The sequence below is a fragment of the Lynx canadensis genome, chromosome B3 (genome assembly GCF_007474595.2).
Source record: "Lynx canadensis isolate LIC74 chromosome B3, mLynCan4.pri.v2, whole genome shotgun sequence".
Classification (NCBI taxonomy): Eukaryota; Metazoa; Chordata; class Mammalia; order Carnivora; family Felidae; genus Lynx; species Lynx canadensis.
Genome location: NC_044308.2, coordinates 5024047 through 5039341, shown reverse-complemented (window position 1 = coordinate 5039341; position 15295 = coordinate 5024047). Strand labels below are relative to the sequence as shown.

Genomic DNA, 15295 nt, shown 5'->3' with positions numbered 1-15295 from the left:
CTCGTGCTCTGTCTCTCAAAAGTGAGTAAGATGATTAAAAAAAACGTGAAAACTCACCAGAAGACAGCTAAGGTTTTTTATATTAGTAGCAGACAAAACAGATTTTAAGACAGAAAGCCTTACCAGAGATAAACAGGCCACTGTTATAATGACAAAGAATTCAATTCACCAGAAACAACTTTAAATTTGTATGGCCCATAAAGTAACTGCAAGACACGTGAAGCAAAACTGATAGAATGACAGGAAACAGACTATAATTCTAGATTTAAAATTAGCTCTCAGTAATTGGTAAAACAAGCAACTACAAAAATCAGGAACCGCCCAGAAGACTTGAATAACGCCACCTTTGCAACTACAAGATGTACATTCTTTTCGAGAACAGACACTTACACAAGCTGACCACGAACTAGGCCATAAGGCAAGTCCCAACTATTTCAATGGATTAAAGTCACATGTTCTCCAACCAAATGTAGTTATGCCAGAAATCAATAATAAAAAGATAATTGGAAAAAAGTAACTGTTTTAGTATCCACTAATGACTCATGACTGAAGAAATAACAGTATGACTGTAAACAGTACGGCCGTATAATGATGGTTTTCATAACCCCATCCATCACTCTTGTAGCTGGCATGCTACTGGAAAGAACTTTCCCTTTTCCTCTATTCGCTTTTTATCAGTAAGGATTGATTCCTCATGTATTTGGTGGGTTGTAATCTACTGCTGTCATTATTTTCATGCTCAAATGGTTTTGTATTTGATTAGGAGTAGTGAGCTCCTTCAAGCTGGCTCGTGCACTCTTTTTCATTTTTATTTTTTAATTTATTTTTTAATTGTTTTAATGTTTATTTATTTTTGAGAGAGAGAGAGAGAGAGAGAGACAGAGTGGAAGGGAGGGAGGGGCAGAGAGAGAGGGGGACACAGAATCCGAAGCAGGCTCCAGGCTCCTAGCTGTCAGCACAGACCGGACACGGGGCTTAAACCCACCAACCGTGAGATCATGACCTGAGCTGAAGTCGGATGCTTAACTGACTGAGCCACCCAGGCGCCCCTCTTCTTTATTTTCAAAAGCGGTAAAATACACATAATGTAAAATTTACCATCTTACTCATCTTTAAGCGTGCAGTTCAGTGGTATAAAGTGCGTTCACGCTGTCGTGCAACCAACTGCCAGAACTTTTTCATCTTGCAAAACTGAGCTTCTATCCCTGTTAAATAATAATTCTCTCCCTCCCCCTCCCCCAGTCCCTGATCATCACCATTCTTTCTGTTTCCATTTGATTACGTTAGTGGAACCATACAGTGTTTGTCTTTTTGTGACTGGTTTGTTTCTCAGCATATGGTCTTCAAGGATTATTCCTGCTGTAGCATGTGACAGAATTTCCTTCCTTTTTTAAAGCTCAATGATATTCCATTGTATGGATCTCACACATTTTGCCCATCCACTCTTCTGTCCACAGACATCTGGGTTGCTTCCACTTTTTGGCTATTGTGAATAATGATGCTGTGAACATGTGTGTACGAGTATCTCTGAAACCCTGCTTTCAATTCTTTTGGGTATACACCCAGAAGTGGAATTTGTAGATCACACAGTAATTCTATTATTTTTCGTTTTTTGGGGAATAGCCATACTACATTGCACAGAGTCTGTTCCATTCTACATCCCCACCAACAGTGCACAATTTCTCCATGTCCTCATTTCTCCACATCCTCACCAACACTTGTTATTTTCTGTTTGTTGTCTTTGTTTTGCTTTTACAGTAACCATCCTAATGAGTGTGAGATGACATCTAGTGTTTTCGACATGCATTTCTCTAATAAATTAGTGGTGGTGAGCATCTTTCCATGTGCCTTTTGGCCATCTGTGTATCTTCTCTGACAAAATGCCCATTCAGATCCTCTGCCCACTTTTAATTGGGTTGTTGTTTGTTTAAGGAATTATAGGAGTTCTTCATTCTGAACTAGGGGAAGGAGAGCAGGAGGGAGGCGCTACAAAGGGGCACGAGGAAGCTTCTGGGAGAGATGAGTATGTTCATGAACCTGACTGCAGTCATGGTACCTCATAGCAAAACTGATCAAAGTGTATGCTTTACATATTTGCAGTTTATTGTAGATCAATAAAGTTGTTTTTAAAAAAAACAAAACCCAAAGACATCTTAGAAGACTGAAAAGTTTTGGGCAAATTTTATTTCACTTTAGCCCTTCACCAACTAAAGACGACTAAATTGACGATTGTAATAATACAAAGTAACTAATAAAAAAAATAATTTGGAAGTTTTCCTTCATTTCCCATGCTCTGAAACAATGTATTTAGCACTGGGATTATCCGGACTCTTAAAATTTTCAACAGAATTTCTCTGTGAAACCATTTACATCTAGTGTGTTTTTCTGCTTCCAGGGAGACAGTTTTTTCATAACCACATGCTATGAAAATTGAGTTATTTAACTTCTAATCTTTGCTGGCATCAATTTTGGTAAATTGCATTTTTCTAAATAATTATCCATTTCATTTGAATTTTCAAATTCATTTAACACAGAAGTATGCAAATTAATATCATTAAAAATTTTTTTCCCACTTGTCATTTGTTATTTTGTATTTGTGATTTCTCCCAATTTTCTTAAATTAGCATTAGTTTACCTGGTTTGTTAAACTGTCTAAGATCTAAGATTGTGATTTCTCAATCAAACGTTTTTCTGTTCTCCATCTCATTGACCTCTGCTTCGATCTTTATTTCTATTCTCTTGTGCTTTCTCTTGTTTTACTTTGTTGTTTTTATTCTAACTTTCTAAGTCTGGAATTTACTTCAGGTGTTTTCTTCCCTAAGTTTATAATGTGTTTAAGCCAATAAATTTCCCCCCAACCACTACTTTATACGTATCTTACAGAATCCTATTTGTTAGGTTTTCATTTCATTAGTCTTCAGGAATCCTTTATTTCAATTTGTATTTCCTTTCCATCCGATAGTTCTTTATTCATTATTTATTTTTAATGTTTATTTTTGAGAGAGAGAGGGAGAGAGGGTGCCAGCAGGTGAGGGACAGAGGGAGAAGGGGGCAGAGGATCTGAAGTGGGCTCTGCACTGGCAGCACAGAGCCAAACTCGGGGCTCGAACCCAGGAACCATTTAGATCATGACCTGAGCTGAAGTCAGACAGTTTACTGACTGAATCACCCAAGTGCCCCAACATCTAACAGTTCTTCAATTAAAGGGTTTTAATGTTCCATATGGGTTTTAAAATTTCTTTTTAAATTTCTAGTTTTGTTGCATAGCGGTAAGGATTGTTTGTAACATTTCTACTTTATGGAAATTACTAACCTTTTTCTTGCGACCTAACATACGAACTATTTTTATGAATGTAAATGTACACTTAAGCAGATATTTCATTACTGTACTGATCTTGCTTTGCCATAGATTTTTTTAAAAATAAAAAATGTAAGGGGCACCTGGGTGGTGCAGTCGGTTAAGCGTCCGGCTTCGGCTCAGGTCACGATCTCATGGTCCGTGAGTTCGAGCCCCGCGTCGGGCTCTGTGCTGACAGCTTCGAGCCTGGAGCCTACTTTGGATTCTGTGTCTGCCTCTCTCTGCCCCTCCCCTGCTTGTGCTCTGTCTCTGTCTTTCAAAAATGAATAAATGTTAAAAATATAAAAAAAATAAAATAAAAATTTAAAAAATTAAAAAAAAAGAAATCTCATGTTTGGAAGTAAATATACTTGCAAATAAACCATGGATCAAGTAAGATATCACAATGGGTACTGGAATATATTTGGAACTGAATAATAATGAAAGTCCACATACAAAAATGTGATATGCGATGTAAGAGGTAGTGACAGGGAAATGTACAGCCTTCATTGTTAGAAAAGAAGGCTAAATATGAGCAGAAAGCATCTATTCAATGAAGTTAGAAGATAAAAACAAACTAAGCCTGATGAGAAAAGAGAAAGAAGTGTTTCTGTGAAAACACTTAGCAAGAACAAGAGAAAAGACACAAATCAGTATCAGGAGTGAAAGAAGAGACTTAAAGTTAACTACATTCCCCACAGACATTGAAACATCGTTTTCAGGGGCGTCTGGGTGGCTCAGTCGGTTAAGCGGCCGGCTCTTGGTTTTGGTTCAGGTCATGATCTCACCATTTGTGAGTCTGACCCAGCACTGGGTTCCACACGGACAGTGCAGAGCCTGCTTGGGATTCTCTCTCTCCCCCTCTCTCTCTGCCCCGCACCTCGTGCTTCCTCTCTTTCTCAAAATAATAAACTTAAAAAATGTCATAACAGATTCTGAATAATGTGCCAATAAAATTAAATTTAGATGAAATGGACAAATTTCTTTAAAAGTTAACTTGCACTCACAAAGAAACAGAACTGTCTGTGGTCAAGGCTTGCCCTGCCAGACATATAAAGATTTAACAACACAAACAAAAAAAAGTCTTTAAAAACATAGGGGTGATGGTGTAAGGACAGGAAGACCAGTGGAAGAGAATAAAGCACCCAGAAACAAGCCCGTGCACAATTTATAACAATTTATGACATTTATCACCACAGAACACTAGCAAATGAGTCTTTTCGGTAGTTGGTGCTGGTACCCTGGATATCTACATGGGGAAGAAAGGAAATTTACACCCTACTTCACTCCAGACACATAAGTCACTTTCAAGTGAATAGAACTTGTCATTTTAAGGGATTTCTCAAATAAGATACAAAAAGCACTAACAAAAAAGAAAAAAATAAAATTGAATTATTTAAGAATCTTTTATGTGTCATTTAGCTTGGAACAGCACCAAGACTTTTGAAACAGCTGAGTACAGAGAAAAGCAAGGTACCGATTACACAAAAGTCAGGATAACGATTATCTTTGGGATAGAGGATGAACAGGGCACACACAGGGCTTCTGAAGGTGTTAGCCATGCCCTATTTCTTACCCGAGACATACGTACAGGGGTATGTGCTTTGATAAATATATCATTAAGCTATTTCAGGAGTCCCCAGAGACCTCGCCCTAACATTCGCTGATTTGCTGGAATAACTTACAGGACTCAGCATATAGTCCTACCAACAGCTAAGGACACACAGCCAGATCAGCAAGGGGAAGGGACACACCAGGCAGAGTCTGGGGGAATCCAGGTGCCACCTTCCTGTGCTCTCTCCTCTCAGGAGGGCACGTTCTCTCAATGAAGACGCAGCTACGTGCAACATTTCTGCCCCAGGAAACGTGTCAGAGACTCAAAGTCTAGGGTTTTTATTGGGGGCTGGTCCCAGAAGCACCCTCTGCCCACCAAAAACGTGGACTCTCAGAATAAAAGCAGGCGTTAGAGTTCCAGGTGGACAAAACAACCATGTTGACGTAGGAGAGGTTTCAAAAGCCCAGTTCCCACTCGCCAGCCAAGAACCAATCTTGCAAGCAGGACTTTCTAAAGAGAAGTCTCAGGCCTGCGATGTTAACTCATACACAGGTGTTCTTTCCACTTTTCTCTATGAAATAGAACATATTTCACAATAAAAGATATTTTAAAAACGGGTGACCAACATATTATTAAATCTGTGTTTAAAAGCCACAGAGAAGACATTTGCAATATATACAACTGACAAATAGTGTAAGGAACGTATAAACAATTCCTGTAAGACAGTTGCAAAGAAAGACAAAAAACCTGAACAGGCTCTTTTAAAATGCAGAAACAGTCCATAAACACAATTAAGGTCCTCAACTTCACAATAGACTAGGGGATTGAAACCACAAGAAAATACTACTATACATATACCTACTAAAGAGGCAAAAACAAAAACACAATATCAAATGGGGGGCACCTGGGCGGCTCAGTTGGTTGAGCTTCCGACTTTGGCTCAGGCCATGATCTCGTGGTTCGTGAGTTCGAGCCCCACGTCAGGCTCTGTGGTGACAGCTCAGAGCCTGGAGCCTGTTTCAGATTCTGTCTCCCTCTCTCTCTGCCTCTCCCCCACTCGCGCTCTCTCTCAAAAATAAAATAAAAACATAAAAAAACATTTTTTTAAACACAGTATCAAATATTAGCAAAGATGTGGGACAATGGTTAAGTCTCACACACTGGTGGAAGGGAGGTGCAACCACTTTTGAAAACAATTTGGCCTTTAGGAAGGTAAAAGGTACACATATCCTTTGACCCAGTAGTTTTCTGAGTTACGTGTACAAATTCGTGAACACGCACCCGAGGACATATGCACAAGAACATTTACAACAACATCAATAGCCAAAATCTGAAACCAATCCAAACGCCATCAAAGCAGGAAGGATAAAAATAAACAAACAAAAAAACTCCAGAATGGATAAACTGTAGCAACAATCACATAAAGGAATATTCTATAGTGATCATATAAATTTTTACTAAAAATAATTTTAAAAATTAAAAAAACCTGTATCTACAATATGAAAGAATCTCACAAACATAATGTTGAAGCAAACAAGACAAAGTAGAATACATAAATTCTCACCCTATTTGTAAATCTCAAAACCAGGCAAGACTGAACTATATTACTTATGGATGCATACACAGGATATACCATGAAGACAAGAAAATTACCACAAAATCAGAATAGTTCTCTCTAGTGTGGGGAGGAAGTTACGATGAGGGGAGCCACACTTCTGGGGTACCAGTAATACCTATTTTTTGATCTGTTTGATGGTTATGTGCAATTGAAACTTTATAATTATCTTTATGTTTACATAATTTTAATGTGTAATTAAACTTTATAGTTTTTTAATAATTATTCTTTAAATTATATATACTACGTACTTTCTAAGGTATTACATATCTTTCTCAAAAAATTTGAGAAAGAAAAATTAGCAAAAATAACAAATAAAGGATTAACATTACAAACATACAAAGAAGGGTGCATGGGTGGCTCAATCGGTGTCTGACCCTTGTTCTCAGCTCAGGTCTTGATCTCAGGGTCATGAGGCTCCCATGTTGGAGCCTACTCAAACAAACAAACAAACAAACAAACAAACAAACAAAACCATACAAAGAACATCCAAGTTGCCATGAACAAATGATCCAGGGGTATAAACACACAGTTCACTAGAATATATAGACATTAAATAAACTTAGGAAGAAACATTCAACTTTTCTACTAATTAAGAGTATGAAGCAACATTTCATACCTATTAAATCAAGGAGAGTGGAATACTGTGATAATTTATAAGGTAAATGGCAACCATGAAGACTGAGTAGCTGCATGGAATAATTTAATATTGGGAAAACAAAAGACTAAATCATGAGTGCATTATGCTTACAGCTAAGAAAGCTGCATAGCTAAAATTTGTAAAGGACTCATGAAAAAGGAAAATAGCTGATATGATTTAAAGACACGATTATGACTGTAATATTTTCCTGGATATTGTAAATATGTTTCATTAAGATACAGGAATTTTTAAACAAAGAACACTCAATAGTTCCTTGTGATTCTAGAGAACAAAGTCCATGTCATAACTCCAAGACCTTTCACAAATTGACTTCAACTTGTATTTTTCACTCAATGCCAGGCATCATGCTAGGCACTAGAGTACAGAGATGGGCAAGACATAATTACTCCCCTCAGTGAGCTCCTAGGCTGGCAGGAAACAGACATGCCAACAAATAATTACAACTTAGTGAAGTAAGTCCCACGAGAAAAGGTTTCTTCTTAAAACTCTAGGACTTCCTGGAGCACCTGGCTGGCTCAGTAGGAAGTGCACCCAACTCTTGGATCCCAGGGTTGTGCATGCGAGCCCCACGTTGGGTGTTGAGATTACTTAAATAAATAAGACTTAAAAAAAAAAACAAACACAAAATGTGACTTCCCACAGAAACAGATACACAAATACGGAGAATAAACTCATGGCTGTCAGAGAGAAGGGAGGGACATGGGCAAAATGGGCAACATAGATGAAGAGGAGTGGGAGGTACAGGCTTCCAGTAATGAAATGACTAAGTCTAGGGGTTGAAAGGTACAGCCTAGGCAATAGTCAATGGTACTGTAACAGCCTTGTGTGGTGACAGATGGTAGCTATGCTTGTGGTGAGCTAGCATATAGTGTCGTCAGCTCACTATGATGTACACCTGAAACTAATGTAACATTGTGCTTCAACTATACCTCAATTTAAAAGGGAGGTGGGGGTGAGTCTATGGCTTCCCAGATGAAGGAAAAACTCAAGAAAATCATAGAGAAGCTTTCCAAAGAACATTGAATTGGAGCCCAGGTGAAACCTTCCAGACAGGGTGCAGATGTGAAGGGTAGTCTATGCACTATTTGTACCAAGTCTGAGGCACATAGCAGGTGGCTGGAGACTGTTTAAAAGCCTCGGGGATCCCACTACGGGCAATGGAGACCCACTAGGGCTTTCAGCATTTAGCCCCCGAGAGTATTTTGCAATTACTTTGGACCTCTTTGTTCTATCCTTTTTTCCCTTAAAAGAAATATATATTGGGGTGCCTGGGTGGCTCAGTTAAGCATCCAACTTCGGCTCAGGTCATGGTCTCATAGTTCACAAGGTCAAGCCCGACACTGGGCTCTCCGCTGTCAGTGCAGAGCCTGCTTCGAATCCTCTGTCCCTGTCTCTCTGCCCTCCCCAGCTCTTGCTCACTCTCTCTGAAAAATAAATTAACATTAAAAAAGGAAAGAAATATATAAAAATATAAAAAATATATATTGATGTTAAAATATCTATTTAGTTAAAATTAGTATTTTTTAAAATATTTATTTATTCATTTTGAGAGAGAGCAAGCAGGGGAGGGGCAGAGAGAGGGAGAGACAGAATCCTAAGTAGGCTTCATACTATCAACACAGAGCCTAACTTGGGGCTCGATCCCACGAATGATGGGATCATGACCTGGGCCGATATCAAGAGTCAATGCTTAACTGACTGAGCCATCCAGGCACCCCTTAGTTAAAATTAGTATTAACAATATATTTATGTTTAACTTTTATACATATTCCTTTTAATTTTAAATTTCAAACATACAATAAAAAGTTGACACCCATGTATTCACCAACCAAATTTAAGAAGTTAAATTCTGTCCTATTTCTCTTTCAAAGACATAAAACATTTTGGATGTATTTAAAATCACACACATCCATCATTCACTCCACTCATCTCCTTCTCTTCCCTCCCTCCTCACAGATAATACTGACTGCCCCAAAGTGGATGCCTATGATTTATCTGAATGTTGTTCTTTTACTACACATCTAACACTATGGGCTTTGCCCAGTTTTTTAACTCTGGGTTTCTTTATCAGTAAAATGAAGGCAAGAGCTACCTTTCCCAGTCAGTGGATTAGAAATAGAATGCTGAAGTGCCTGGGTGGCTCAGTTAGTTGAGCATCTGACTCTAGATTTTGGTTCAGGTCATGATCAACCCACGGTTGGTGGGTCTGAACCCCACATCGGGCTCTGCGCTGACAGTGCAGAGTCTGCTTAGGATTCTCTCTCTCTCTCTCTCTCTGTCTCTCACTCTCTCTCTCTCTCTGCCCCTCCATCATTCTCTCATAAAAAAAAAAAAAGAATTAAGAAAAAAAAAGATACAGAACGTATGTGGTAGCTATCATCATCACGTCTGCCACTGAAAGGAACTCAAGACCCAGAAATTTTCACTTCTTCCAAGGAGACCATAAGCTGCTTTCTGAGGTTTATTTATTTTGGGGGGAGAGAGACAGAGACAGAGAGACAGAGCATGAGCGGAGGGGCAGAGAGACAGAGACACAGAATCGAAGCAGGCTCCGAGCTGTCAGCACAGAGCCCAAGGAGGGGCTTGAATCCACTAATCATTTGATCGCGACCTGAGCCGAATTTGGACGCTTAACTGACTGAGCCACCCAGGCGCCCCTATAAGCTACTTTCTGACAGCAGCCTAGCTAACAAAATGTTTACTCAATTTAGGTCTATTTTCATTTCCCATATGGAATACTTCTGCCTTCTTTCCCAATTTCTGACCTCTAACCCAGGCTCTGCCATTACTGTCCCTTAACCTTGACAGGGGCACAGGAATGCTACTTCTCTACATTGGTGGCACCAGGAGCTGTCAGGTGCCTGCTCCATCTCAGGCCAATAGGTGCCCAAAGTTCTGAGTAACCTGAGGGCAGGTGAGGACTATGAGAGGAAGCCTGGTGTTGTGGCAGATGCCTGGGAGTCAGGCAGCTCTTTCCACACAGGGACAAGCTCTTCGTGCTTTAGATTCTCCTTGTCAAAAATGAGCACAATTTTACCTACTTCTCCGGGTGATGGTGATAACAGAACCCTTACCACGTAGCAAGTCCCCTTTGGAGCATTTATTGCATATATTAAGCCACTTAATCCTAACAAAACCTCCAGGGTGCAGAAGAGATGATTTCCCCTACACGACAGAAGGAAACCGAGGCACTCAGTTTAAATGACGAGTGGACAATCACAGAGCTAGTAGGTGGAAGAGCCCGGATTCGAAGCCAGGAAAAGTGATGCGGTCTGTGTCCTTAACCACCTCCCTCTGCGGAGGTATTGTGGGGCTACAATTGTAAGCAAATGGGTCCCAGGCACGTGGCACACAGTACGCCCAAAATACAGTAGCCCGGCTCGTGACCGTGGAAAGCTCGAGAAAAAGTACAGTTTCGGTCTTCACCGGGGAGATGGGGGAAGTGCCAGGGGTCTGGGCTGGTATCATCCACAGACTGTAGTGTGCCTGGCCCTGTGGTAGGTACCGGAGTACACCAACAAGAACACAATGGGTGCCAGGCCGGCTCTTCCACCGACACCGGGGGCGATCCCGGCCCCACTCCCGGGCCTGTTTCCCCGTCTGGGAACACGCGTGCTTTTTCTCGCGTTCTCTCGGGCTACGGGCCGCGACAGAGGGCTCCGCGGGCCTCGCCCAACTGGGACGGGCAACGGAGAACCTTCCTCTCCGGCCCCGGGCCGGGTCGCCGGGAGCGGGGCTGGGCTGGGCGGTGCCGGGCCCGCAGTCCTGTCAAGTTCAAGCGCGCCGCACTCACCTCTCCCGCAGGCTCGCAGCGGGCGGAACCCCGGTCCAAACTCCCCGCGCCGCCGCCGCAGCCCCCGCGCCGCGCGCCAGCTCACTTCGCGCCGGAAGCCGGCCGATTCCGATTGGTTGCTTCCTGAGGAGACCGACCAGTGCCCTTGCCCCGTGGTACTTGTCCCCGCCCCCGTGGGCTGCTGGGGCGGGGTGTTCCCAACGCCCAATCAGAGTCTGAGATCCGAGGTCAGGTGACCGTGGTTCAACGTGGGCTTCCGGCACTGTCGGGATCTTTGTTGTCCTTGTGTTTCTTAGCGTCGGGGGAGGCTTTAAAGAAGACAGGCGCCTGGAAGCGAGCTGGGGTGAAAAACCCCGGAACTGAGAGGAGCCTGAGACTTGGCAGTTCCCACAGGCCAGGTCAAAGCTCTGCACCCCTGCCTCTTTGGCTCTTATCCGCTGTCTCTGTGAGACTTGGGGGGATTCTGCTCTCCACCCCCTTGTAGAGCTGGCCTCTGCCCCAATACGTGAGCGACTGTAAATTGTCATTGACGGGGAAAGGGATCTCAAACTCAGATGCCTCGGTGGACAGGTGAGGTACCTGAGAAGCCATGCTGCTGTTCCAGTTGATTGTTGACACGCGCGACTGTGGGCTCTGTGATGCCAGATCTTTTTTTTTTTTTTAATTTCCTTCCCTTCCTTCTTTTCCTCCCACCCTTCCGCTTCCCTCTCTACTTTTCCTCCCTTCCTTACTTCCCTTCTCTTCTAAGAAAAGTTGAAAACGTGTTTATGTGTGAAATCCGCCGATTTTAAAATGCTACAAAAATAACACCGCAGTCAAACAAAACACATTATTGTTAAATTACTGTCTATAGGAAAAAGCAAAAGCAGGTTTTTAATAGCCAAATGGCCAAATAGGAAGCAAGATGGAGACAAGGTACAAGGTATGAAAAATCTACCAAAAGAGAAAGCTGAGTACACTTAGACTCAAAAGGAGGGTACTACCCAGAATGATAGGGTCGTCTCAGAACTCAATGAGGTGTGAAACCCAGCTGAAATTGCCTGGGTCACACACTGCCTGAATTCTCCTTTAGCTTTTTTCTTCATTGTCCTTCACATTTCTGCCTTCCCTAGTGCCAGTCATTGTGCTAAGCTCTTGAGAACTTTCTCATGGAGCGCACAGGATGTTAGACGTAGACGTCGGTGGAGGAGGCGGACACTTGCTCATTGATGACAAAAGCGATAGGAATAGTGATCATATTATGGGAGTACCTAGGAAGGACACATCCACAGAGTGACAGCTTTAGGTGGGATTCTGAGAGATGAGTAAGAGGTACGAGTTGGAAGCAAAGGCCAGAAAACTGGAAAGACGACAATAAAGTACCTTTGAGGAAATGGCAGGGAAGTGAGCAATATGGAGAGATGATACTCGAGAGGAAATGGACCAGATCTCAGTTTGGACTTCACCCTAAAGGTAAGTGGCAATTGTTGGATGTGGCGACAAGTGGGATAGGGGAGAGCCTGGTGCCATAATATTAAGTGAAATCAATGATTTTACATATACGTGTATATGTATGGATCTCCACCACCCAGATCAAGGTATGTACCATTTCCAGCACCTGGTAAGATTCCCTTGTGGAGCTTCCCAGCTCGCTCTCCCCCCAGCAGCAACCTGGTATTACACAGCGTATATTCTTCTGTAACTGCTCTTTTTTTTTTCTCAACATAGTATCTGTGAGCTTTATTTATATTGTATGTACCAGAGACTCATACTCTTTTATTACTAATTTTGTGAAAACTGTGAAATGGCCCCCAAAATCCTTTTTGTCCAGTGAAAAATAAGGTGTTGTCTAGCACACCCTCAGGGGTATCTGATCCCATGTAGGCTCTATGCCTTTCATGTCTTCGAGATAAAGAACATCTCTAAATTGTTTTAAAGACAGGTTCTTGTCTATAGAAATGCAAATTGTGTCCAGCAGAACGCATTTAATTATTGTCAATTTGATCAGTTCTGCCAGTTTTGCATCTATTTGTAAAGTATTTCATTATTTCTCTAGAGTATATATGTGTGGTACTTTGAATTTTCCTTTGTACTATCTTTCTGGATCTCAGTTAATGAGTTAAATAAAACCTTTGACATGTGTTTATGTCTTTTTAAGAGTCATGATTATACTTGATTTTAAAAACCATTCTTTTATCAACAGTATGCAATTGTATGAGCATGCTACAATTTATTTATCCATTCATATAATGATGGACATTTGAGTTTTTTCCCTTTGGCTATCATAAATAAAACTGCTGTGGACGTTTTTACATAAGTCTTTTGTGATCGTATGCATTACTTCTTCTTGGGGGGTAAACAGTATCTAGGAATAGGGTTTCTGGGCCATAGGGGTAAGCGTGTATTTACCTTTGGTAGAAACAGTCATGTTTCCAAAGCGGGTGTATCATTTTATACTACCACTAACACTGTAAGTGTCCCATTATCTGTATCTTCATCAACATTGAAATGGCCAATCCTTTTCATTTTAGCCATTCTGCAGGGTGTTTAATGGTATCTCCTTGTTGTTTAACTTACTATAGAAGGTTTTCAGGAGAAGGGTAACTTGGATAGTTCCTTTCCAACCCTGGGCCCAGCAGAATGGCTCCTGCATAGCAGGGTGGTGAGAAGGAGACGGGCCATTCTGCCATCACCGAGGTACTGACCAGAGAACACATCATCAACATTCACGAGCACATCCATGGAGTGGAGTTCAAGAAGCATGCCCCTCGGGTACTCAAAGAGATCCAGAAATTTTCCAGGAGGGAGATGGAAACTCCAGATGTGCACATGGACACCAGGCTCAACAAAGCTGTCTGGGCCAAAAGGTGTAAGGAATGTTCCACACCGTATCCGTGTGCGGTAGGCTAGAAAACAAAACGAGGATGAAGATTCACCAATACAGCTCTATACATTAGTTGCCTATGTACCTGTCACCACTTTCAAAAATCTACAGACCAGTAATGTGGATGGGAGCTAATCGCTGATTGTCAAATAAAGGTATAAAACTGCAACAAAACAAAACAAAACACAAGTAACTTGAACAGATTTTAGAAAGCTCTTTTTGGTTGTTATGTGGAGAATGACATTTGTACACCAATGCTCATAGCAGTGTTATTGACAATAGCCAAAAAACCACATCTATTAGCAGATGAGTGGATAAACAAATATGATATCTATAGGCAATGGAATATTATTCAGTCTTAAAAAGGGATAAAATTCTGACACATGTAACAATATGAACCTTGAAGAAATTACACTGAATAAAATAAGCCAGGCACAGAAGGACAATTACCGTGTGATTCCACTAACATCAGGTACCCAGAATTCGGAGGCAGAAAGTAAAGTAGTGGGTACCAGGGTTTGGGGCGGAGGGTGTAATAAGGAGTTACTGTTAAACAGGTAAAATTTGGGATGATAAAAGAGGTCTGGAGATGGATGCTGGTGATGGTTGCACAACACTGTGAATGTAACTGACGTCACTCAACTGTACACGTAAGATGTTTAATGTTAAATTTTATGTCCTATACACTTTGACACACACAGGGCCACACAGGTATGCACACGAGCCTGGTATTCTGGGTCTGAGAACTGAGCAGTGGCTCCTGTCTCCATTGAACCTGTAAAATTTTAATTTATAGAAGTGACTGAGTGAGGACACAGAGAGATTTTATTACTCTGTGTTTCCTGAGAGGAGGAAGCACGCCACACGGGGCCACGTGGGGAAGCAACAGGTGTGGTCAGGACGCAGAGAGGAGCAAGGAGAAACCTAAGCCAGACACTTAATCGGGGTTCATACAGGGAAGGCAAGCCAGGGCAGGGAAAGTGGCTTGGGATTGGCTAGCGTGAATAATCCTGTGAAGTGTGAAGGCCCCAGGCTTGGGGACTGTTCCCAGATGTCTAGTACCTGGCCCTGAAATGATTTCGTCCAGGGCAAACATTGGCATAGTGTAGGAGAGTCAGATAAGGAGGTGGCTGTGTTAGGGACTTGAGATTGGCTGCAGGGTTTCTGATAGGACTTTCTGTGCTTGAAAAAGTAGGATCACCCAATCACGCCTTGGCTCTTCATTTGGCAGTGTGTTTAGTAGATGTCAAAAGGACAAATACAGAATGTAAAAAACAAAACACAGAACAGTTGGCCCTGTGGCTGTCTGGTACCAAGGAAACTTTCAGGTGACAGTAGCGGAGACTTTCAGGAAGTAGGGCCTAAGTTGCTCGAAACAACACAGGAAACATTTTCAGAACATTTCACTATGAGCGTGAAAAAGAGGAACAGGTGGGAAGTATAAGGAGTCCTTCCAGGCCAGCCCATAACT

At 41.7% G+C, this 15295-nt stretch overlaps 1 protein-coding gene and 1 pseudogene across 3 annotated transcripts in view; one reads left to right on the top strand and one right to left on the bottom strand.

The window, feature by feature from the left end:
- BLM (BLM RecQ like helicase) overlaps nucleotides 1-11037 on the bottom strand; it is an 89951-nt gene extending 78914 nt beyond the window's left edge. For all 3 annotated transcript variants that reach the window (XM_030317327.1, XM_030317329.1, XM_030317330.1), the window contains exon 1: nucleotides 10962-11037. The gene's annotated coding sequence lies outside the window, so the exon portion shown is untranslated. The remainder of the gene's footprint in view (nucleotides 1-10961) is intronic.
- A 2543-nt stretch (nucleotides 11038-13580) lies between these two features.
- Nucleotides 13581-14018, top strand: LOC115515484 (annotated as a pseudogene).
- The last annotated feature ends 1277 nt before the right edge of the window (nucleotides 14019-15295 follow it).